We start from the raw sequence: 25,466 nt of genomic DNA, 5'->3' as shown, positions 1-25,466 counted from the left end.
AACTGTGGGAATGTGAACATATGCAAAGTGCCTGTGAATTTGGAACCCAACGTGGTTTAGTGTTTTGTTTTTAAATTCTGGAGTAAAACACAGCTGTAGCTCAGTGGCAGCACAGATGTCTTGCACAAGGTCCAATCCCTGGCATCTCTAGGTAAAGCTGTGAAGGTCCTCTGCCTGGAACCTTGGCAAGCCCTAGCTAACAGGACCAGTGGTCAGGGCGGATGGGAGTTGTAGTCCCAAAACATCTGGAGGGCTGAGTTTGCCTATGCCTGGTGTAGACAATACTGAGTTAGCCTGTCTCAGTATAAGGCATGTGATGTAGGCATGGTGCTGGCATGGAAGACGGGAGGTGGGGCAGAATGGCTTGTTTGGGTATGTTCTCTGGTACCCCCGCCTTTGTCCTTTGGATGGAGTTAATAGCTGGGTAGGGGTGTGTGTGGCCTTGATGCTTGTGGCTTTTTATGGTTCAGGGATAGGCTCTGGGGGGGGGGGAATCTGAAGCTTGCTGGTATGCTAGCATCAAAGACTCTTGCTGATTCAGGAAAACAGGAAGGAATATAGCTACTTGGGAGGTGAGTTTGGCTACTGCTTGAGCTCAGTGGGATCAAAGAGGGTGTGGATCATGTGGCTGCTCAGTGCGCTCAGCAGGAACCTGGGGTGCTTTTCAGGTGGGTCCTTACTTGTGGAATATCCATGGTTCATTTGCTTACATTCATGAAAGGGATCCACGTGTCTCTGACATCCTTCGGCAATGCTAATTGCTGGCAGGGGTGGATGTTCCGTAGAGCTATTTCACCATCTTTTGAGGTGTGTATGGTTTTGACATGGGCACTTGTTGGGGATTGCCCCATATTGCAGTGTAACAGCGCCCCTCCTCAAATCCAGTGGATCTGCCTCTGAGCTTTCCTGATTCATTTTGTTTCAGGTCTCCATTCTTGCCAGGTATGCTTCCCCATCACCTTTCTCCATGCTAGCTTTTTGAATGTATCCCCCCCCCCCCATTTCACATTTAATAAGTATCTGATCATGGCAGTGTTGGGCACTGTGCCACTTAAGACCACAGGTGGGTGATTTGTATTTATTTAATACTCCCCACTGTAAAATGCATATACATACAACTTCCTTAGAAAACCTGCAAGGAGAGAGGCTCTAGGCTTCCTGATATTCCTTCTTTCTTTAACTTGCATAGAAGCTTTTAAAAAACAAACAATTCAGGGGATCAAATGCACAAAGCGCTAGAGTCTATGCCACAAGCCTATTCCCTCCTCAGTCTTCTGCCCATATGGGCCAGGCCCAAGGCAAGGCATTTTAAGGGCACATGCTGAAAGTTAACTGCATGTTCTGACCAGGAAGCTCTGTTTGCCTGTCTTGCGATATGAGGGACCTGGTTGCCATTATGTGCATTCCTTCTGCACATGTCCTGGGAAATCTTGCTCTTTGATTATTTCTGCACATCATCCATGGTTAAGTCCTGGCTTTGGAAAGAGCTTCTGCTTTGAGGTCATCTTGGCCTTGGGAGCCATTGCAAAGGTGTTGCTTGCTTAAACATTTCCCCTTGCTCCCGGAAAATCCCAGTGGATGCTCTTTTAAAAAACAGGTGTTCCCCTACCTCATCCCAAACGCGCAATTTGCTTTTAAAACTTCCCGTTCTGTAGATGTAGCAATCTTTCCCATCATATATTTGCATGAACAGCCATGAGTTTATCCTATCCTTCGTGGGCTGTGTATTTTAAGGCTTTATTTCAAGAGTTTATTTATTTTAGAGTAAGAGTAAAAATAGTGTGCCTCTGAGCATGTGTAGACAGCATGTCTACACTGGGCTGCTATGCTGCCATCAAAGGGCTGCGGCCTACCTCCTACACATCTGGTATTGGGCTGTTTGACTTCTGGGCAGGTCCTTTTCTTTTAAGACATATTCATTGCTAGCTCTAGCTTTCTGCAGCCAAGTACTTTTACCCAGAAAGGGCCTTGTCCATCTTCCGGTTCCGAATTAAAAAACCACCCATGCCTTTTCTTGTTCTTTCCTTTCATTTGAGTTTCCTTGTCAACTTGGTCTCCCCCACAGGCTCCACGCTTCCCTGCTTATCTGCTTCCCAGTGTACAGAAGTTCCTGCCTGCCTGTCTAATTTTTCCGGTTACGCTGGTGCTTTTTTAACTGTATGGGATGTCCTTTCTTTCTTTCCTTTTTTCCTTTTTTTTTAAAAAATGTGGCGGAACCTTGCCTCTGGCTTTTGCTTTGCAATGCTCTTCAATTTCATTTCTCGACACCCCCCCCCTCTAAATTTTAACAATTTGTGGGTGTAATTCCAACAGTGTGTTCTTATTAAGTTCCAGGTCAGTGCTACCTTCCGCAACCTGGTGCCCTCCAGATCATCCCCCGACCCCCAGCCAGCACAGCTCTTCTGCATACTCTGTTAGCTGCCCGGGAAATATAATTTGTTTTTGAAGGTGGAGGAGATGAATTATGTAAATAAGTTACATTTTGGAACCCCCGTTCCCTAAAATCTCATCTGTGTCAGGAGCTGTCTGTTGCTATTCAGATAGCCCCTGAGAAAAGAACTCTTCGCACATGTTCAGAAAACTCGTGTCTCTATTATCACTTTAGTCGATCCAAAGGCCCGGCTCTGGTGTTGAAAATATGATTCTGGGAATGATTCTGATAAGCCAGAGCTTATGTGTCAACTATCTTTAAGTGTTTCCTGGTAAGAAACATAACATAGTGAAGCCCAAGAGGTGGCTGACAAACTATGGAAACAATAAGTTCAGGATTGTAGTACAGGTGGTGATCATTTTGCATGGAGGCTCCGTTCCTGGCCCCCTGTGGGCATCGGCGGAGCACGCGTAAGCCCGCCTCCATTCTGCCCTCTTCCGGGTTCAAAAGGACCCACACGTCAATTGGACATGCACAAAATGATCACCACCTATACATGGGACGTTTGCTAGAGGTTTAGCCTGAGACACTCTTGCCTTGAGAACTGGTGGCCCTGAAATGTGACTAATAAGGATGTCTCTGAGCATGTGCAGAATGCCTTTCCTTCACTGCTGAATAAACACAGCTGTCCCCGAGACACTTGAGATTTAAGGGAAAGGCTTTCAAACCACACCCATTGCCTTTTATTTTCCAAATGGACATTGCTATTACAAAGTTGAGGCAGGAACCGTTTTTGCCTTGGTCCCACATGCTAAGATTTCACTACTGTTGACACTGTTGTTCCGGTTCTATACTGATTCTGAGTCCGCAGTTTGACACGGGGTCGCATCAGCATCACTTGGGTCGATCCTGTGGCCAAGTTCCTTTTTTTTTCATACTTGCCTTCTCAAACAGCAGCGGTTTGACTTCCATGTGATCTTTGGCAGGAAGCGATGACTTCAGCAGGAATTAAGCTGCTTTCGTTCCTGTTTGTGTTGTCCTATGGCTGAGAAGGAAAGAAACCTGCACTGAGTAAAATGGGGAGGAATGGAAGATATCTTGTCTTAGAAGAAGAGAAAAGCTCTCTTGTTCAACTATTTCTTCTGCCCAGCCGAACTGGAGGCTTAATGAGAATCACCTGCAGTGGCTGTTTTACTGCTCTCCCTTCCCCGAAGGCTTGAAACTACTGCTAAATCTCCCAGCAGTAATTTAGCATCATATTATGGCTGATCAGGTGTAAACGTATGGTAGCGGGGGGGGGGGGGGGACCACACCCGATGGTAGTTCAAGCAGTGAGTAAATTGCTAAGTGTGAACAGCCTATAAAGTCGAGCAGGGTGAGGAGCAGGTTGTGTTTGGGGTGAAAAAGCAAGGTTTGCGGAGTGAATACTGGTCCTAGGAATTCATCTCTCATGTTAATCATGGGCTCGGAAGATTTCCTCTCTCTAAACATACAGATGTGTTGTTGGAGAGAGCAATTCTGTACGGATGCAGAGTTCCGTCAATCAAATATTTATTACGGCCGACCAGCCATTAAAGAAAGTACAAACTGTAAAAATGCATAATTTCAACCTCAGAAGAACAAAAGGTGCCAAGTTAAGAGCGAACCATCCTGGCAGGTCTAAGAGATATCACAACATTCAGATATAATGGCACCTCTTCAGTAATGGATTCATTAGACCCCCCCCCCCCGGAGAAAATACTCAGAAGGGTCTTTAAGGATCAATCAGGAAACTGCTTCGTAAGGGGGTAATTTATGTGTTCTCTGAACCTCTTGGTAGAATCTACAGTAAAAATACACACAATACACAAAGAGACTGATTTGAGCGCTAAATGATTATGTGGAGAGTGCCTATCCTTGCTGAGATGATACACCCAGTTTCTGTATACCTGGAGATGATGCCTTCTTGAGTTCCTTCACCTTTCTCTCTCTCTCTTTGTGTTCTAATTAAAGTCTAGTTAGTTTTGGCCTCCAAGTTATGCTGATGCCAATAAAGCGTCTCCATTGTGCCACAAGAAAAGGATGCCTTTTCCAGTGTGTGCATTGTTCAAATTGCTAGCTCTGGGTATGGCTAAGGTGTAGGCAATGGGTATGGAGGTTTTACGAAGGGAACAGAATGTGAGGCGAAGGAAAGAGATGCTCGTGATCACCAGTCAGTGGCTTGCAGTGGGAGGGAGAGAGAGAGCAACTCTTTTATTTCACCAACTGGTTGGGCTCGAGTCTGGAAATAGCTGTGCTGAAACTGGATTGTTGGCCCCTAAGAATTTGGACATTTCTCTCACTCCCCACTAGCTCTGAGGAAGGGGCTCGTTCCTAAACAGTTTAATGTTTGGCTTTCTAGCTTCTAGAAATGTGAAATATTTCCCTGAAGTAAGATGCTAATGGACATCTGAGGGTTCTCAACATTGTGTGTGTGTGTGTGTGTGTGTGTGTGTTGGGGGGGGGGCAGGCTTTCAGTAATCTTGAAATAGCATTTCTGAGGACTGAAAGCATATAGGCCCCGGGCCGAAAGCGAGACGTAGCAGCGTCTTGTTAATTTTTGCATCACTCCCTCCTCCTTGCTTCAGGGTTCATATTAGTCTCGATCGCGTCATTTGCTGCATGTTTGAGGAGAGTTTTTGTGTCTGCAAAAAGATAATAATAATGGAGGGAGTGTGGAAGAGAATACTCTGGATACTTGCCTGGCCTCTTGGGACTTGTTAAAACGGCTTGGAGACGGGTAGCAGGCTATGCTGCAAAGAAATCCCCAGTGTTCTTTGCATTTTCACTTTTCATCTCTGTTGGAAATTTTGCCTTTATGGGGTGTGGATGCAGCGAGCCCGGGAAGGTACGCCTCTTAAATCCACGTGGTTCCTTGAGAAATCCTAGCTCATCATGCTGCATATGTGTGGTTCTTTAACTTCTTTTTTTAAAGTGCTATTTGTGGTTTAAAAGGACACTCCATCCTTGCAGAAGTCGGCAGGCCGCCAAGCAGAATCAAGCCAAGAGGAAAGTTTGTTCTGCTCCCTTGCCACAACCGGCTGCTGTGCTAGGCCGCTGGAATTCTGCGTCCGAGTGTGGCATGCCCTTGGAATTTCTTGCCAGGTGATTTTAGAGTATGGAGCAAACGTCGCAGGTAGAACGATCTCTGTGCTGTTTAGCACCGAACTGCGTTCACTGAGATCCACCACCCTCCTCGTTCACACTGTTTAGCTGATTTAGAAATTACTACATTGCTTTGTAAACGAAGCCTACAACGGTTAGCAGCCTGCCAGCCCACACATTAGTCATTTGTCATTTAATAGTTGGAGGAAAAAGCCAGCTTTTGCAAATTTCCCCTGTCCCGTTGCCCGGAGGTAATTCTTGCACACTACAGACCACCAGATGTGAGATCGTTCACAAGACTGTGTGGTTGTGACATCACCAAGTTTGAGCATCCAGTCATCTCTTGGAACGTGGCAGCCCATCTCATGCGATTTGCATGAGAGTGTGAACAGCTGCTGTACATCTTGCTGATAAATGTATTTGTGTTTACTGTTCATTGGCTCATATTTTTCCTGTCTCAGATTATGCAGCTGTGTGTGTGCAAGCCAGCCTTAAAAAATTAAATTGAACTTTTGGTAGGGTGGAATAAGGTACCCCAGTATGGGACCTGTGGATTTTTCAGCCCACCTCAAATCTTAGTTTTCTTCATCTTTTTTATTATAAAGAAGTACAGTAAAATAAAGTTTCTAGACCTCAGCGTTGTGTGGGGTGGGTGGAGTCTTGCAAATGCACAAGCAGTATCTGATGAATGGGTTCAAGGAGTTAAACCACGGAATGAGGAGTCAAAGGGAGAAATGTTTAATGGGCTTCTGAATTCTTAACATTTTATTATCTTCCCCTCCATATTCTCCACATCTGTATTCCTTCTATAAATTGTGCTCTCTGGTTGCTGGTGGCTTTTTTTATAGCTTGCTGCTTGGCAGATGCTCGAGTTTCCCAGCTAGGTTTCCTTCTCTCTCTCTCTCTCTCTCCCTCCCCTTGCAACTGTGAACTTGAAATACCAGAAAAGTGTGTAGCCACACACCTAGCGCATACAAATGGTGAATTTGGGAACTGGCAAGGGATCCTAGCGCTGAGCTGGCAGCACTGAATTTGAACCTACAGTGCCAGCACCGAGCTGTGCATTCTGAAAGTTTTTTCTTTGTGACTTTTCAAAACGCCACAGGGTTCGACTTGTACTGAACTCTTGTACCGGAGCTCAGTTCTGGGACCTGCTCTCAATGCAAGTTCAACACTATAGAGTGTTGTCCTTACCACACAGTTAGCATAATGATCTGCTGCAGACAGATCATTCTGGGTCCAAACTAGTAAGCACTGTTCCTTTTCTTAAAAAAAAAAAAAAAAGAGAGATTTCCAAACATTATTACAGTATATACTATAGGATGAAGCAAACAACAATAGGCTCGAAAGAAAAAGAACAAAGCAAGTTGTACAGGTCATGCATTATGCCATTGTTCCTTATCCCTACCCTGCAGGAGTTTCCTGCAGCCAGTTGGAAGCTGTGCCTTAGTTTCTGAACATTTTGGAAGTCGAACTGATTTCCGGAACGGATTCTGTTCGACTTCCGAGATATGACTGCATTGATAATGATACAGTGTCTGAACTAGTGTGAAGCCCATATCGTGATACTGGTTTCATAATTTTTGAATTGGCAATATATTGCGAATCATTATGCAAAAAATCACAGTGCGGGGAAAACCGTGAAGCCGCTTGATGCCTCTACATAGCTTCATCCTTATTTCAGACCTTGTGATATATATCAATGTATCACAATGTTTGGGGACGCAAGTGGCGCTGTGGGTTAAACCACAGAGCCTAGGATTTGCTGTTCAGAAGATTGGCGGTTCAAATCCCTGTGACGGGGTGAGTTCCCATTGTTCGGTCCCAGCTCCTGCCCACCTAGCAGTTTGAAAGCACATCAAAGTGCAAGTAAATAAATAGGTTCCGCTCTGGCGGGAAGGTAAACAGCGTTTCCGTGCGCTGCTCTGGTTTGCCAGAAGCAGCTTATTCATGCTGGCCACATGACCTGGAAGCTGTACGCCGGCTCCCTCGGCCAATAAAGCGAGATGAGCGCCGCAACCCCAGAGTCGGCCACGACTGGACCTAATGGTCAGGGGTCCCTTTACCTTTACCTTATCACGATGATTAGCTGGTGGTCTATCACAGTTTTGAAAACCAGGTATCCCCGAGCCCTATGATGGTGTAAAAGAAGAGGCTGCCTTTTTTTTTAAAAGAAAGGACTCTCTGGGTGTTCTCAGAGAGTCCATATAGCCAGCCAGAACCCATCTGAGTGTGGGGCAGTCTTCCGGGGTGGGCCTCAAACTCCGACGCTTCTCATATCAAGAAAGTAAGCCCTGGTAGACATCTGGCCCAGTAGGCCTCTCCCAGCCCTAACCTGCTGCCTGACAATGATCGGACACGCCGTGTCCCAGCATGGTGGAGGCAGAGAGAGACATCAACAGTGGTCCCCTTCATGAGCCTTCTCGTGAGGGAAAGGATTCGCGGAGGAGGCTGGGGGATGGGGAACTGCTACCCTTGCTTCTAGCACAGTAGCCCCATTGTGGTGCTTTTCGGTCACATTCTTGCCAACTTGGTAATGATTGACCACAGACCCTTTTCTCTCTCTTCCCCACCCCCTCCCCCATTTTGGGCCGGAACCTTACTTGGAGTAGACTGCCTTTTGTGGATCAATACATGTTGTTCTTTAGAATGGTGGGCCTTATTAAGGTTACCAGATTTTTTTTCAATGAATCTGGGGACACTTTTCAACTTCAGTGGATTTTGTATGGGGGCTGATTTGTAAATCCGGGGACTGCCCCCTGGAAACGGGGACATCTGGTAACCTTACCTTAGGTTCAATTAACCTTAAGCTGAAAACAGCTGTTCGAGCAAGGAGACTGCCCGGTTTTAACAAGATGGGAGCGGGGCAAAATTTTCTGATGGGAGGTAGTGTGCTGGACTCCCAATTTCCTACCATCTCCAGCTGGCATTGCCAGTGATCAGGGATGATGGGAGTTGTAGTCCAATAAATTAAAGGGTTCTCCATCCCTTTAATAAGCCCCGGGTTCTCAGTTGTGGCGAGTTGTAGTCAGCAAAGAGGTGACTTAACCCCACAACCAGAAGGTTGTGTGTGGTTTTTTTGTTTTTTTGTTCAAAAGTGGCGTCATGAGAGGGGGGAGAAAATCGGTACACAGGGCTTGGCAGTGGAACACGATACATGCTTTTGATTGGCATGGCGTGGACAAACAAGGGAGCTTTACATGCCGCAGGGTTGTGGGAAGGGGAGGCCAAAGAGTCATAGTTGCTGCTTCTCACCCCACCCCAAAGCAGGGCTCCTGAATGGTGAACAGCTGTGGGACGTGAGCCATTAAACAGAAAGTCAGCCTGGCCATCTAGGTCTTTGCATGCAGAAGATTTCGGGTTCAGTCCTTAGCACCTCCAGGTAGATGGAGCGATCCAATTCTGCATAAGGCAGCTTTCTGTGGCCAGATTTCCATTAGCTCAGGGATGTGGTGAGAACAGGGCACTTAATGGCACTGTGACTCAGCAAAGCACAGAGACCCACACATTTTTGGCTGGCTGTGCTTCCCAAAGACCCTGCTGGGAGTGTGGAATCTCATTTTTGGTGTCGTGCTGAGCTTTGGAGGGATAGCACTTTTGGATCGGAGAGAGCGGTCCATGTATGTATATATGTATTTATGTATGTAAGTAATATACCTCCCTTCATCATAAGATCTCAGGGCAGTTCACAGAATAAAATACAGGTCTAAACCACTGAGCCTCTTGGGCTTGATGATCAGAAGGTTGGCAGTTCGAATCCGCACAACGGGGTGAGCTCCTGTTGCTCTGTCCCAGCTCCTGCCAACCTAGCAGTTCGAAAGCACACCAGTGCAAGTACAGTGGTACCTCGGGTTATATAAGCTTCAGGTTACATATGCTTCAGGTTACAAACTCTGCTAACCCAGAAATATTACCTCGGGTTAAGAACTTTGCTTCAGGATAAGAACAGAAATCGTGCAGCAGCGGCGCAGCAGCAGCAGGAGGTCCCATTAGCTAAAGTGGTGCTTCAGGTTAAGAACAGTTTCAGGTTAAGAATGGACCTTCGGAACGAATTTAGTACTTAACCCGAGGTACCACTGTAGATAAATAGGCTCCATTGCGGCGGGAAGGCAAATGGCGCTTCCATGTGCTCTGGTTTCCATCAAGGTGTTCCGTTGCACCAGAAGCGGTTTAGTCTTGCTGGCCACATGACCCGGAAAGCTGTCTGTGGACAAATGCCGGCTCCCTTGGACTGAAGAAAGATGAGCACCACAATCCCATAGTCGCCTTTGACTGGACTTAACTGTCCAGGGATCCTTTACCTTTACTTTTTAAAAACAAGTAAATGATTAAAAACACTAACAACAAAACAATACCCCTCCTTTCCCACAGACAATACCCCTCCTTTCCCATTTGAAAGGCTGTAGAATATTAATCAGCCAAAGGCCTGGTTGAAGAGGAACGTTTCCACCTGGCGTCTAAAAATATATAATGAAGGTGCCAGGCAAACCACCTTGGGGAGAGCGTTCCACGAATGGGGAGCCACTACAGAGAAGGCTTGTTCTCGTGTTGCCACACTCTGGACCTCACATGGAGGAGGCACATGAAAAAGGGTCTCAAATGATGAACACAGAGTCCGGGATGGCGTATATTGGGAGAGGCTGTCCTTGAGGATTAACTTCGGAGACACCTTGTTGCTCTCCGTTTGTGGTGCTAGGGAGAGCCTTCCTACTAAGTGTTGGTGCTGACCTTTAAAGCCCTAAACGGCCTCAGTCCTGTATACCTGAAGGAGCATCTCCACCCCCATCCTTCAGCCTGGACACTGAGATCCAGCACTGAGGGCATTCTGGCGGTTCCCTCATTGCGAGAAATGAGGTTACAGGGAACCAGGCAGAGGGCCTTCTCGGTAGTGGCGCCCGCCCTGTGGAATGCCCTCCCTTCAGATGTGAAGGGAATAAGTAGCTATCTTATCTTTAAAAGACATCTGAAGGCTGCCCTGTTTAGGGAAGTTTTTAATATTTAATGCTGTATTGTTTTTAACATTCGATTGGAAGCTGCCCAGAGTGGCTGGGGAAACTCAGCCAGATGGGCAGGGTATAAATAATGAATTATTATTATTATTATTATTATTATTAGTAGTAGTAGTAGTAGTATTGTTACTACTACTACTACTACTCTGGAGCCTGGAAGAAGGGTGTGGGGCCTCTCCTTGGCCTTGCACTATCTTTGGAGACACTTGGCGAAACTGGAAGATGTATTGCTGCATTCCAAGTCTCCCTGAGAGGCTTTGCACAAGGTCAGGGTGAAATCTTGCCCTTCTACAGGTTTTGGGGAAGTATGGTGGCTTTTATCTGATTAAATAAATTCACCTGTCAAATGTGGATTCTTGGTAAGGCACATTACACCACAGAAGACTTTTTGTAGTGGACGGGGAAGTTAACAATCTTTGACCCTGGCTAGCTGTTGCTAGTTTTCTCTTTCTCTTTCTCTTTTCTTATGAGTCAATCGATTGTAGAACGACAGAAATCTTCTCTCCAAACAGCGGTGACTTGGAATTTAGCCACCCTTTCAAGGTCTGTAACATCCTTAACTACCTCCACATTTCATCCATTTCTCCCTACAGATAGGGATAATTCCTGTTTTTGTTTTATTTAATCATTATTTACTGTAGACAGGCTCTATGCAACACAGCTCGAACCAGGGAGGGCAGGGAGTATGTACAAATTTTCCCATCAGTACGAAATGAAGAAACATAACAAAATACAGAAAAACATTCACAAACACTTAGGAATGCCATAGTTTGTACATGTATAAAGCCATGGAGTCCCAGAGGCTTTTTGCAGCAGTGTAAGAAATTAGGTCCCACCCACGTGGCAGGGAAACGTTTTGGAATACCGTATTTTTCGTCCCATAGGACGCTCCGTCCCATAGGACGCACCTAGTTTTTTTGGGGGGAAATAAAGGAAAAATTTTTTCCCTTTATTTCCCCCCCAAAACCAGGTCGGGGAAACCAAACCAGGTCAGGGAACAGCAGTATGGCGGCGCTCTGCCTCCCCGCTGTCCCCCAAGCTTGTGGGGCTGGTGCTGGGGAGAAGCGTGCTTCTCCCCAGCGCCAGCCTCCAAACCAGGTCGAGGAACAGCAGGATGGCGGCGCTGCGCCTCTCCGCTGTCCCCCGAGCTTGTGGGGCTGGCCGATGTCTGTCCGAAGCGCAGGGCGCTCTGCTTCCGCGCTCCGCGCTCTGTGCAGCAGGCTGCTATCCGCAGCCTAGGGAGCCCTGCGGGAACTCCCGCAGGGCTCCCCAGGCTGTGGGTGTCTGCCCGGCACGCGGGGCGCTCTGCTTCAGGGCGCCCTGCGCGCCAGGCGGCAGGCTACTATCCACAGCCTAGGGAGCCCTGCAGGAACTCCTGTGGGCTCCCCAGGCTTGCTGATAGCTTCCTGAAGCCTGGAGAGCGAGAGGGGTCGGTGCGCAACGACCCCTCTCACTCTCCAAGCTTCAGCGAAAGCCTGTATTCGCCCCATAGGACGCACACAGATTTCCCCTTCATTTTTGGAGGGGAAAAAGTGCGTCCTATAGGGTGAAAAATACAGTAACTCAGGGAATAGGTTAAAAATAAAATAAAACCTATCATGTCCCAGATATAAGGGTTCTTAATATCACACCCTCCAGATGCTGACGAACTGCAGCATGTACCGGTACCAGCCCTGAGCATTGGCTGTGCCGGCAAGGGCTGATGGGAGATGTAGTCCGCAAACGGTTGGAGAGCAATGCATTGGCTACCCCTCTGGATAGGCCAGAATTGACCGGGGTAGGGGGAATGTGGTGGGTGAGATGTGTGATCAAAAGGAAAGGCCTTCAGCGAGATGCTCCCAGTCCTTGAGACTTGTGTATGCGTGTGGGCTGAAGTGGAGGGGGCGGAAGACGAGAGATGGAGAGAGATGAAAACAGTACTGCTAGTAATCTGTGGGAAAACATCTGGTAGTTTCTGAAGGTAGGTGGAGTATAATGAGCTCAGCCCGCTCTCCAGTCTTCCTCCTGCTCTTAAAGGAGAAGAGGGCCCCCGTGATTGGTGGTCTAACCCTCTGCTAGAGGAAGAAAAGCCTTGTTGGGTTGGGTCTCTCCCAAGTAGGATTGGAATACAAATCTCTGATCCTCTCCAAAGGGGAACGGCACTTAGAAGGGGAAAGGTCCATTTTTACTAGGTTGGGGCTGGGGAGCCTCTGACCCTCTGAATGATGCTGAACTACAACTCCCACCAGCCTCACCAATTGTAGCCAATGGCCAAGGATGATGGAGGAGGAGGAGTTTGGATTTGATATCCTGCTTTATCACTACCCCGAAGGAGTCTCAAAGCGGCTAACATTCTCCTTTCCCTTCCTCCCCCACAGCAAACATTCTGTGAGGTGAGTGAGGCTGAGAGACTTCAGAGAAGTGTGACCAGCCCAAGGTCACCCAGCAGGTGCATGTGGAGGAGCAGAGACGCGAACCCGGTTCACCAGATTACGAGTCTACCGCTCTTAACCACTACACCACTGATGGGAGTTGTAGTTCAGCAACAACTGGAGGGCCAGAGATTCCACCACACCTGTGCTAGGTTTTCACAGTCATTGCTACGCATAGGGCTGCCATATGTCCGGATTTCCCCGGACATTACTGGGATTTCAAAGGCAGAATTGATGTCCGGAGGGAATTTCTGAAAGGCGGCACTTTTTCCTGGATCGTAGGCAAGTCAATCGAAAAACTGCGTTTTCAGTGGTTTCCTAAAAAAAACAACCACTTGGGGGTCTTCCTAAAAAAAACGCTCAACCACTTTCAGGGTGTCCTGGTTTTTACTTTTTGAAATATGGCAACCCCAGCTACTCAACTCCACCTGTCACACAGGCAAATGGGAGTCAGAAAAGCACCAAAGTTAATTGTGGTATCTTTTTTTCCATTTGTGTGCTCTCTTGGATGATTGGGGCATGCACAATAGCTAGAAAATCCCAATTGAGGCCTATTGTGGAGATTTCTCCCCGTTCCATATGGTTCCAACTGTTTTACCTCACCCAAGCAAATCCTTCTGCAGTAATTTGAGACTTTTAGGATATTTTTTAAGAAGAGCGTTGTGAAGAGTAATGTGTGTTGGAAAGGGGTGGGGGGAAAAACTCTTTCCCCACTGACCTTGTAAGTTAGGATATCCCACCCGCAGTCCTAGGACAGACCAGAACGTGAGTTATGAGGTATCCCTTCCAGGCTTGCCGCAGGAAATAGCTCATTGTGTTTTGCTCCGTATTTTATTTTATTTTTTGTTTAAAAAAGGAACATAATCACGAAGCCAGAATCTATTTCCAGGGTTCCATGAAGAAAACAGGAAGTCAAAAGACTTGCTTTTCTGGGGGAAATGCCTCTGATTTCAATGCTGTTTGTTTAGGGTTTTCTGAAGGAGGCTGAGGAAGGAGAATAGGATGTATGCTAGTGGGGGAGCCGTTTCCTCTGTTTCTAGAAGTCTCCGTAACGCTTCCTCTGCAGTTCCCACAACCACCACCCCAGGAGGGGTTAATTTGACTCAGCCTCTGAACCTATTTGGAGTGCCTGGCCTCATCCTTGAGATATGTGAAATAATCATGACACAAAGAATACCTATGTTATGCTAGCTCCACACAATTTGCATGGAGAAAATCTCTTATCTCTTTCTCTCTCTCTAAGAAAAAAGGAAAGAAAGAAAGAAAAGAAATTAAACAATGCCCATTCTTTGTTCCCACTAGAAGATAATGTTTTTCCTTTATAATTTATTTCTGTGTTTTCCAGGTCTCTCTGGTGGTGGTAAGAAGTAGGAAGGAGAGAGGAAGTGTTTTGTGACTTGAGAAAGAATATCTTGTGACTTTGGCTTTCAAAACAAGCACACATTTTTGAACTTTTGTTTTTTTCAGGGAGGTGGGAAGTGTTGTTGTTTAACAGGGGGAAGCAGGGTTTTTCTTTTTCTCTTGAGCTGTTTTCCATGTACTAAGGTCAGAAAAGGTTCCATTGTAAGCAGATTTTATGGTGGGATCTCATATCTTAGGTCTCATTTATACATGCAGCAGAATGAATGAGGTTGGACTATACCACTTCGTGGACTATACCACTTCAGGAGCTGGATGCCATTTTGAAAGGCTTTTCTTTTTTTAAAAAAACCCACCTCCCAGCAAATAGAAATTAGCACAGCAAGGGGTTGGCTGGGCTTAGAAACCACCTTTAAAGGTAAAGGGACTCCTGACCATTAGGTCCAGTCGTGACTGACTCTGGGGTTGCGGCGCTCATCTCACTTTACTGGCCAAGGGAGCCGGCGTACAGCCTCTGGGTCATGTGGCCAGCGTGAGGAAGCTGCTTCTGGCGAACCAGAGCAGCGCATGGAAACGCCGTTTACCTTCCTGCCGGAGCGGTATCTATTTCTCTACTTGCACTTTTACGTGCTTTCGAACTGCTAGGTTGGCAGGAGCAGGGACCGAGCAACAGGAGCTCACCCCGTCACGGGGATTCGAACCAGCGACCTTCTGATTGGCAAGTCCTAGGCTCTGTGGCTTAACCCACAGCGCCACCCGCGTCCCTTAGAAACCACCTTTATGCTGTGTTAAATTCTTATATACTTTAATCTTGCGGGATGGTGTTTAATTTTCCCCTTTCTCACTTTACACATGAGGGGCATCACCTATTTATGGCTTAAAGCTGTCTAGTCCACCCTACCACTTCATACTGCAGCATGCATAGAAATAGATCCATTGCTAGGTAGCATTGAGCATGTGTTTACGCCCAGCAGTGCCAGATTTCCCTGAAAAAAGGGCAGGTGTCTTTACCCTTGTGGGAGAATTCCATTGCCAGTTTGGCTGGGCCTTGCCTGCTGCAGCGAGGGCCTGTAAAAGATTTGCATACAAGGACTAGGTTTCCTGCTTGGCCACTTCTAAATTAAGAAGAAGAAGTTTGCCCAGTTCTTGTAATGCCCTGGCACCATTGCATCCAGTCACCTGTTTTCTCTATTGATGCTTTTTGAACAAGCACAGGGTGGTACACCGAGGATGGACTGTGGAGTTCAGATGCTACTCAGATTACGACCATTAACCAAAACAAGCAACGAGATAAATGGGTTCCTGGCACCCTCTTAGAACAGTTCCCAGACTTTCTTGAAAGTTAAATCTGGAACAGATGTGGCTGCAGCTCACATGTAAAGGTTTATTTAGCATAATGATGATTTCTTTAAAAAATGGTAAGTAGAGTCCTACTGGATAATCCCATCCTGCCTATGGGAAATCTCAAAATAGGACCTGAGTGCAACAGTCCTCTCCCCATTTGTGCTCTGGGGTGTGCTGGAAAGTTGTGATGTGTCTCTGTGTGAGTGCATCACCACTGAGGCTAGTTATTTCGGAAGCCACATGGCCGAGCATTCTGAATGTTGACGGCTGCTGCCATGTGAGGTTCCTATCCTCCTAGGCGTATTTAGCACCCTGCCGTGCCCCCTGCCCATGGCCCATTCTCGGCCAGGAGCTCCTTTTTGCCATTTCCCTTGCAGGAGCGCCTGGCAGGCGAATGGCAGGCGAGTAGCACTGTAAATTACCCGGTTTATTTACGGGTCAAGGGAGCTGGGCACTCGGGGACCAATGAGTGACATGTGCTAGTCCATTATTAGCTCTAAACGATGGGCCGACAGCTTCACACTCCATTAATTAGCACGGGAGGCGGAGGCTTTTAAACGAGCAAATGTTAGCGCTCTCCCACACACCCCCCCCCATTCGAGAAGCCTGGATTGTAAGTCATTTGGTCACTTTGAATGGGTGGTAGGAAGTAAGAGAGCCTGTTCTGTTCTCTTCTGTGTGGCAGGAAGAGCAGAGCAAGGGGCAGCTGCAGAGGCCAACTGGGAGGACTCTGGCACCTAACAGCGTCATTCCAAAGAGGTAACTGGATTGGAAGCCCCTCACATTCCCATTTGCTGCTTTGGGCATGGCTGGTGTCAGTATTTGCATGCAAAATACGTCGCATTGGCAGCGGGACGAGCCAATGCAAAAGTATCCAGTGAGAATGTGAGTTGTTTCTTGATGCAACTCCCAGGTCATCTTCTGCAGTAGTGCAGAATACTCAGAGGTACTTTCTGCATTTGTCACACACACACACCCCACACCCTCTTGCCACCTTCCACAGATCCACTGTGCCTGCTTTCACTCTCTGGAGGAAACGGGGAGCAGCGTTTGAAATTGGGCAGGCACCGGGCGCATTTTGCACCTGGCTATCGACCACTTGCGAACAAGTGAAGATGCCTGGACACAGCAGGTGGCGCCTGACATCTCCCCCATCTGGTGTGCAATAAATCACAGCACACTGTGAGGATAGGATGCTGGACGCAGATGGGCCTTTGGTCTAGTGTGGCTCTTCTTACGTCGTTCTGTGGGAAAGTTACCATTGCCTCAAGTTGAGTGATGAGTTGTGTTCTCAGCACTGCAAGCCCACTCTTCCTTTTGAAGTGAGGTGTTCGTAGAAGGCCAGGAGACCATGCAGAATGTTGAACTGTACGCACCTGGATCTGCGAAGGCCTGCGTAGTAGCACTCCTACCCACTGGCCGTGAGGACTCGCTGGGTGACTGTAGGCCAGTCATCGTCGCTTCGCCTTGGCTTACCTCACAGGATAAAATGGGGGTGGGGTGGAGAACGGATCAGGCACACGCCTTGGAGGAAGGGTGGGGGCACAAATGTAAACAGATAAACAGAAGAACAATTTGGGAGCGGCGGAGGAAGGAAATGGTAAGCTGAATTTTTCAGGGTTGCCCCATTCTGCACGAAATAACGGCGGCTTATTTCCAGAGCTGATTCCTGGAGTCTTGTTTACAATGCTATTATATACTGTATAGACCAAGGACAGAGGTGGGGAGGTGTTTTCAGCCTGTTCCCTTCTGGGGCAGGGCAAGGAGCAAAATTCAACAGAACAACGGGTGTAAATGTTGTTTTTTTGTATTTTTTTAAAAATAGAAAGTGAGTTTCTCCTTGAAATTGTACCTCCCCCCATCCTGCATCCAGAGAAGCGATAGGCATTATCAGAATTCAAGGACACATTCCAGCCAGGCTAAAACGCTCAAGGACGGTGTGGCTTGGGAGAGTCCTGAAGATCAGATAGAGAGGCAGGTGGGGGTGGGGGTGGTCGCATTTGACCCCACTGCTGACCCAGAATATGTGAAATATCAGCGAAAGGAAGCGTCTCTCTCTGCAGGTGTGCAGTGCCTTTGCCGGCTTGGCATTGAACCACTTTTTATGCACAATTAGAACTGACTTCGATGTGGGTTTGAGTCCCATCACCCCCTTTTCTTTCTTTCTTTCTTTCTTTCTTTCTTTCTTTCTTTCTTTCTTTCTAATTCAGCCATGGTAAGCTCTTGTGCAAGACTATCCACAGCATGTCTCATGGCTTTTTTTTGAGTGAGGGGGCGAAAGCTGGTTGCTTCTCTTCTTCTCTTTGAATCAGAATTCTTGGGGTGGATCTGTAATAGATGCGAAATTGGAGGGTGTGTGTGTGAGTGGGTGTGATGGGCATCTTGGAATTTTAAAATCCAGACCCATTTCTGAAGGTCAGGCCTGCATCCCGGGGATGTTGTGCACTGTGTACACTTAACTGGGCTGAGAGCCCAGCAAAAGTGCCTCGCTTTCAAACTTGAAAGCAATGAAAACAAAACTGCGCCTAAATTGGCAATCGGTGCGCTGAAGTTTGCCACGGAAGATAGAGGTTCAGTAACGATGCAGATGAGCAGGGACGGGAGCCAAATGGGAATTGAGTATTGACTGACGGAGGAAAGGCGGCGTGAACTGGAGTGCTGCTGAGATAAAACATTTGCTGGCTTGGGATGACAAAAAGTTGGTTTCCTTCCCCAGGCTCACACCCTGAAAGGAATGTCAGCAATCTAGATTGCTTCCTCCCTTTCTGGCTGCCTTGCAGTTGGTTTGTTCCATTTCACCTTCGTTTTCTTGATCCACCTTCCCAAAAGGTTTCTCGGCAACCCCAAGGGATCAAAAAACACATTCCCGCAATTTGATGCTGACCTGCTCCTCCACCCCCACCCCTCGTAAATTAAGGATGCAACAAATTTCTGTGGTTTTCAGTTCCAGCCGTGTATTTGCAGCAGCTGCAGAGTGCGTCCCAAATAAATCAGCAGGTTTTGAACAGGTGTCACTGATCCATGGAGGTGCGGTTGCAACGTGTTGCATAATTAGACCAATTGGCCGGAATGGGGAAGGAGGCGCAGGAATCTAGCCTTGGAGAAACAGGCCCAGCATTAAGTGCAATAACTAGTTGGTTCACACTTAGTGGCGAGAGTGGGAAGCCACATCTTGGGGGTGGCATGGGTAGTTAACAAGCCAGTTAGCATTTTCAGCTTGCATGCTTACCTTTTTTTAAAAAAGCATGCATTTTAAAAAGGTGCTTGCAATAGGCTGTTTTCTCCTCTCTCTCTCTCTCTCTCTCTCTCTCTCTCTCTCTCTGTGTGTGCGCGCGCGCGCGTATGCGCTTGTCCATTTAAATTGGGACCATCACAGCAAAGTGGTGGTGCTTTATCCCTTCCTTCAAGGAACTTCCAAGTTGTGTTAATAGCTGTCTCAGAGACATTGACACGTAATATTTTAGTGGCAAATCCTTCTGATTTTCCCTCTATTAAAGGGTTATTTATTAAGTATATGATGCCACACGGGTGGCAAATCCCTTCAGAATATGGTGTTATTTGGTAACGTCGATAAACAGGCAAGTCCTTTTTCTTTGTTTCTGTCTCTTTCATTGTACAATGTAAGTTGGTAATTTTATAATCGTATCCATTTCGTTCACTCCTGATTTTTTCTGTTTCTTTTGACTTCATTATCAAAAGTTCCTTATGTTGAACTTATTTCATTTTTTTGTTTTTCTATTTGTGCGTATTGTCTTGTCTCTGTTCAATAAAATTAAAACTAAAAAAAACCCAGAGTTATGTAGCTCCCAGTGTTCCCTGGGAAGAAGGACTGATTGTTAAGCTGCACTGACAAATGTAGCTCGCTTGGGGATATAAAGGGGTTTCCTAACAATTCTCATCACCCTCAGCAAACTACAGTTCCCAGGTTTTTGTGGGGGTGGGGAGGCATGACTTCTTAAAGTGGTATGATACAGCTTTAAATATAAGTGCAGATGGTGCTTAAGTTTTATTCAGAGTAGATACACTGACATTAATGAATGTGATCAACTTAGGTTTACATTCTCGGTTACTAAACTCCATCCATTAATCTCATTTCTGTCCCATTTGTCTTCCTTAATCATAGACCATATTAAGGACAGTGGTACCTTGGGTTACAGACACTTCTGGTTACAAACACTTCGGGTTACAGGCTCTGCTAACCCAAAAGTAGTACCTCGGGTTAAAAACTTTACCTCAGGATGAGAACAGAAATCATGCAGCAGCGGCAGCGGGAGGCCCCATTAGCTAAAGTGGTACCTCAGGTTAAGAACGGACCTCCAGAATGAATTAAATTTGTGAGCAGAGGTACCACTGTACTCCCATCCATTTTGTTCAGATTTTGATTATTTTTTTTCTGGGATCTCCTGTAAAGTAAGTGTTATAATCTATAGCAGCTGGGCTTGATGCCTTGGCCTTGTGCAATTTTTTAATATAGCTCAGTAAAGAGAACGAAGGGTCCAGTGGACTGCCTTGCCCCCAAATTCCTTTAGGCACAGTGGCCGCCATTCATCAGAAATCATATGCTTTTTACAGCATTTCCACCTGAGGTTTATAAAGTTACCTTTATCCTCCCCACAATGACAGCGCTTGCCAGCTTCTATCTTTCCCCGTTTAAGGGGCTTCCACGAAGCCCAGTGCCATTGATACAACATTGTATAGTGGTACCTGGGGTTAAGAAGTTAATTCGTTCTGGAGGTCTGTTCTTAATCTGAAACTGTTCTTAACCTGAAGCACCACTTTTAGGAAATGGGCCTCCTGCTGCTGCTGTGCCGCTGCTGCATGATTTCTGTTCTCATCCTGAAGCAAAGTTCTTAACCCAAGGTAATATTTCTGGGTTAGCAGAGTCTGTAACCTGAAGCGTATGTAACCTGAAGCGTATGTAACCCGAGGTACAGTGGTGCCCCGCAAGACGAACGCCTCGCAAGACGAAAAACCCGCTAGACGAAAGGGTTTTTCTGTTTTGGAGGCGCTTCGCAAAACGAATTTCCCTATGGGGTTGCTTCACAAGACGAAAAAATCTTGCGTCCCCCAGCGGTTTTTTTTTGCTTTTTTTGCCCTTTTCCTAAGCCCCTAAGCCGCTTATCAGCTGTTCCGCTGATAAGCCGCTTAACAGCTGATCGCTGGAAGCCGCTTGACAGCTCTAGCACTAATCCGCTAAGCTGTCAATGGGCTTGCTTCGCAAGACGAAAAAACCGCTAGACGAAGAGAATCGCGGAACGGATTAATTTCGTCTAGCGAGGCACCACTGTACCACTGTAATGCAATTCTCTTTATAGCTCCTTCTGCAATAGGGAAAGACAATGCATAGTTAAAAAGAAGTTGCCAGACTAACTCTGATGTGCTGTGATTTATTGCACACCTCCCATTTGAATTGCAGGACTCCTGAACCTTCTTCAAATTTGACCCTACAGTGCTACCTCTGCGGCCGCGCATCTGCATGGGTCGCAATTTGTTAGCTTCTGCGCATGCGCGTGACGTCATTTTGACTGTCTGCACATGCGCGAGCGGCGAAACCCGGAAGTAACACGCTTTGTTACTTCCGGGTCACCACAGCGCGCAACCCGAAAATACTTACCTTGAAGCTACTTCAACTGTATTATATAAATTTGTGTGAATGCTTTGTCACTGTGTTTTTCTGTTAACAATTTTTCAAATTCTTTCTTATCTCAATGTATTGTTTGGTTCCAACTTAGAGGGGTGTGTGTGTGTGTGTGTGTGAGAGAGAGAGAGAGAGAGAGAGAGAGAGAGAGAGAGAGCGCGTGTGCAAGTCCCTGTCAGCAAGACCCTTTCAGTTGAGGGACAGCAAACTTTTTCTGGTCCAGCTGGGAGGGGGGAAGGGGGCCGGGCTGCCTTCTCCTCCAGCGTCTGTTTTTCCTCCCACTGGGGAAAAGACAGTGCAGTTCTTAGGTTGCATCCCTGCTGCCCCTTGGTTCTTTGGTCCTTCCCCCCCCCCCCATCTGTTGCAGCAGTGCCTCTAGCTGACTTGCAAGGCCAGGACCAGGATGTTGCTGTGTTTGCTTTGCAAGTCACCGAATCAATATTTGACGCCAGTTTTAATGGGGTGTTTATGTCAAGCCTAGCAGAGTCCCTGTGTCATTTTCTTTATTGACATGACAAACAAGTGAGTGCAAGCAGGTGAGCTTGAGGTCCTGTTGTTTCTCCAGGCGTTTGGAAGCCAAGAGCCTCTCAGACGTAAAGCCTGGCTGTTCAGACACACCTTTGAAGCTTGACCCTTTTCCCTCACCAGTTTTATTGATACACAATTGATGCTTATACTGATGTTATTGTTGTAGCATTATGTTTTCTATAGCCTTTTACAGCTGGCGGTGGGGACTTGTTCTTATGATTATTTTATTATGCTGTTTATTATTATTTATTTTAAAAGGGACATGGGTGGCTCTGTGGTCTAAACCACTGAGCTTCTTGGGCTTGCCAGTTGGAAGGTCGGCGGTTTGAATCCCTGCTAGGGGGTGAGCTGTCCCTGCTCCTACCAACCTAGCAGTTCGAAAGCACACCAGTGCAAGTAGATAAATAGGTACTGCTGCAGCAGGAAGGTAAATGGCATTTCCGTGCGCTCTGGATTCTGTCACCGTGTCCCGTTGCACCAGAAGCGGTTTGGTCATGCTGGCCACATGACCCGGAAAGCTGTCTGTGGACAAATGCCGGCTCCCTTGGCCTGAAAGCAAGATGGGTGCCACAACCCCAGAGTCGTCTGCAACAGGACTTAACCATTCAGGGGTCCTTTACCATTTGCCTTGTTGTTTGTTTTATTATTATTTTTTATTATACTCCGTACAATGTGTTCTTAATGTTGTACACCACCCTGGGATCTTTTAATGAAGGGTATATAAATTGAATGAATAATTGGAATAGCATAGAATAGAATTGTAGAGTTGGAAGGGAATAATAATAATAATAATAATATTCATTTTGTACCCTGCCTTGTTATATTTCTATGAATGTGCGGCATATATTTAAATAAAATAACTAAATAATCAGCAAAAAAAAGCACACGATGATAGTTTAACAGCCTGATCCAGCTGTTGACCACATCAGCCTGTACATAGGGGGTGGAAGAATCCCAGAAGGATAGAAAAAACACTTTTAAGTTGGGTTTTTTGAGGGAAGGGGGGTTGTTCCAGAAGCTGACTAAAAAGGCATTTTATTCACGCGCTGAAATGAGAGAAGAAAGGAAGGCTCCTCAGTTTTCTAGAAGAGGTCATTCCATAGCCTCGAGGGCCGCAGTCTAGCATAAGATGTAGGGATTCCACATAAACACGGTGACTGAAGCTAACTATAAAGGTCTTTTTACATACAGTGATATTTAATGGAGTCTGCAATGGGAGGGAAGGAGAGAAGGAAAGAGGGCACATTGCATAATCGCTGCAGCGTTCTTTTTATAAAAGAAATTGACTGCTTTCTCACAAAGTAGCTTTCCTGAGTCTGATGACCTAGGACACATGCCTAGCCCACCCTCCTTTGCTTTTCAAAGCACGTGCCCCACCCCAGAGTATCTCTATCTCTGGCCAATACTCTGGCTTTACAATCAGTGACTACTGCAACAAGTCAATCGTGCCTGGGTGCTAAGGGTGCATACCAAAGGCACAAATCCTTTTGCTTCAAGAAAAAGGCAAGTGGCTATCTTGTGCTATCTTGTCCTTGCAGCAGTTATTATGAGGTATGAAAAGGCCCTCTGCTCTTGTCCATGGGGTCATGAAGAGTCGGACACAACTAAACAACAACATGAAAAGGTAACTTCTGTCAATGCTTTAATTCAGTGTGGCCCAACATGGTGCTCTCCAGGTATTGTGCAACTCCCATCAGCCCCAGCTGGTATGGCCAACACTGTAAGGGATGATGGGATATATAGTCTAGTAATGTCTGGCAAGCAGCAGGTTGGATAAAGCTGTTTTAGGATATATATTGGTTGTTGGGTTTGGGTTTTTTTTTTTTTTGGCAATTGCATTATAGAGGGACCACAGCTCAGCAGTGAAACACATGCCTCACCTGCAGAAAATCCCATGTTGAAACTTTGGTTCCTCCAGTTGAAAGAATGACGCAGAAGAACTCTTGCCAGACAGACAGCCGCTGCAAGTCCGAGAAGAGTAGGAGTAGCCAACAGACTTTTCAGATGTTTTTGGAATAGAACGCCCATCATCCCTCACCATTGGCCATGTGGCCAGGGGCTGATGGGAGTTGTAGTCCAGCAGCACCTGGCCTAGTAGCTATCTACCCATGTAATAGGCAACAATGGTTCTCATGGGTCTAGCAGCTTCTTATGGGCAGCTTCAAGAGCAGGTCTCTGAATTTTGCTACATGAATCGCAAAGCCTGTTTGAAATTGCTTTTAATATTGTGTAAATAAATTGTGTTTTAGTTTTAATGTTGAGTTTTAAAAGTTGTGACCCAACAGCTTGGGACCTTAGGTTGAAGAGTGGGTAATAAATTGCAGTACCAGTATTAGTTAACAATACTGAAATAATGACAAAAACTGAATCATTTGGAAACTGTTTTGACGCTTTTTCTTACAATCAAGCAGCATGCAGATTTTATGTAATAAATAAATAAGTCATATACTCCCCATTGACACCCTTTCCTTCCCCCCACTCCCAAATTTGAAAGTTGTGTGATTTGTCTGCTGCTGTGGAAAAAGAGATGGGAGAGATAATCAGCTACACCTGCTCTTGCTGGTATTTATGTTCATTGAGGCTGGTCTGAACTGAAGGTATAATAAAAAAATAATTTATTATTTATACCCCACCCATCTGACTGGGTTTCCCCAGCCACTCTGGGCTGCTCCCAACCGAATGTTAAAAACACAACACAGCATTAAACATTAAAAACTTCCCTAAACAGGGCTGCCTTCAGATCTCTTTTAAAAGTAAGATAATTGCTTATTTCCTTGACATCTAATGGGAGGGCATTCCACAGATGCCACTACCCAGAAGGCCCTCTGTCTGGTTCTCTGTAACTTGGCTTCTCGCAGTGAGGGAACTGCCAGAAGGCCCTTGGAGTTGGACCTCAGTGTCCAGGCTGAACGATGGGGCTGGAGACGCTCCTTCAGATAATACAGGACCGAGGCCGTTTAGGGCTTTAAAGGTCAGCACCAACACTTAGAATTGTGCTCGGAAACGTACTGGGAGCTAATGCAGGTCTCTCAGGACCGGTGTTATATGGTCTCGGCAGCCACTCTCAATCTCCAGTCCAGCTACTGCGTTCTGGCAGGTGGGATGTGCATGAACTCAAGGTTTGCTAGTTGCTGTGCTTCACACTGGGCCCTTGTGTGAAATAGTACTTTTGGGGGGTAAAATAAAACCAAAGTGATTATTCACTCTTCGGAGATGACATCCGTCATGACATTACAGTGGCAGGCAGTGCTGTGACTCTCTTTGGCTCATGAATCCAGCTGGTGATTCATGATGAGATGGAAAATCCGTGTGTTGTGGTCCTATTGTCCCCATAGCCTGTGTTCCTCAGTAATGTTTTTTAAACATGCCAGATTGTAAGGATCACTAGAGTCAAGAGGTTGTGCATCATTTTTCCACAACGCTGACAGGGCCTTGGCAGAGCACGGATGTGGCTGAGACATGTAAGAGGTTTCTTTGTCTGAGGGCCATATTCCATTTAGGGCACACACAAAAAAGCATCCTTTAAAAAGAAAGAAAGAAAAGAGCAATATTAGTAACTTCCCTGATAAAACCAGCTGGCTTAAACCCCACACCATTGGTGCAATTGCCACAGTGTCATCATTTAAAAAAAAAGAATATTCTAACTTCTCAGGCTGGTGGGTTGTGAGCAATAGAATGTTCAA

At 46.4% G+C, this 25,466-nt stretch overlaps 1 protein-coding gene and 1 long non-coding RNA gene across 4 annotated transcripts in view; one reads left to right on the top strand and one right to left on the bottom strand.

The window, feature by feature from the left end:
• Positions 1–25,466, top strand: part of ARHGAP23 (Rho GTPase activating protein 23) — a 175,580-nt gene that overhangs the window by 26,366 nt on the left and 123,748 nt on the right. The window lies entirely within an intron of this gene.
• Positions 2,814–8,443, bottom strand: LOC310829897. The gene is made up of 3 exons (XR_014557421.1): positions 8,283–8,443; positions 7,567–8,152; positions 2,814–3,416 (listed from the first exon to the last, which is right to left on the bottom strand). It is a non-coding gene; the product is annotated as an uncharacterized lncRNA (long non-coding RNA).

This window comes from Podarcis gaigeae (assembly GCF_964106915.1).
Source record: "Podarcis gaigeae genome assembly, chromosome: 13".
In the NCBI taxonomy this organism is placed as follows: Eukaryota; Metazoa; Chordata; class Lepidosauria; order Squamata; family Lacertidae; genus Podarcis; species Podarcis gaigeae.
The sequence above is the reverse complement of the archived record's forward strand: the minus strand, read 5'-3'. Positions and strand labels throughout refer to the sequence as shown.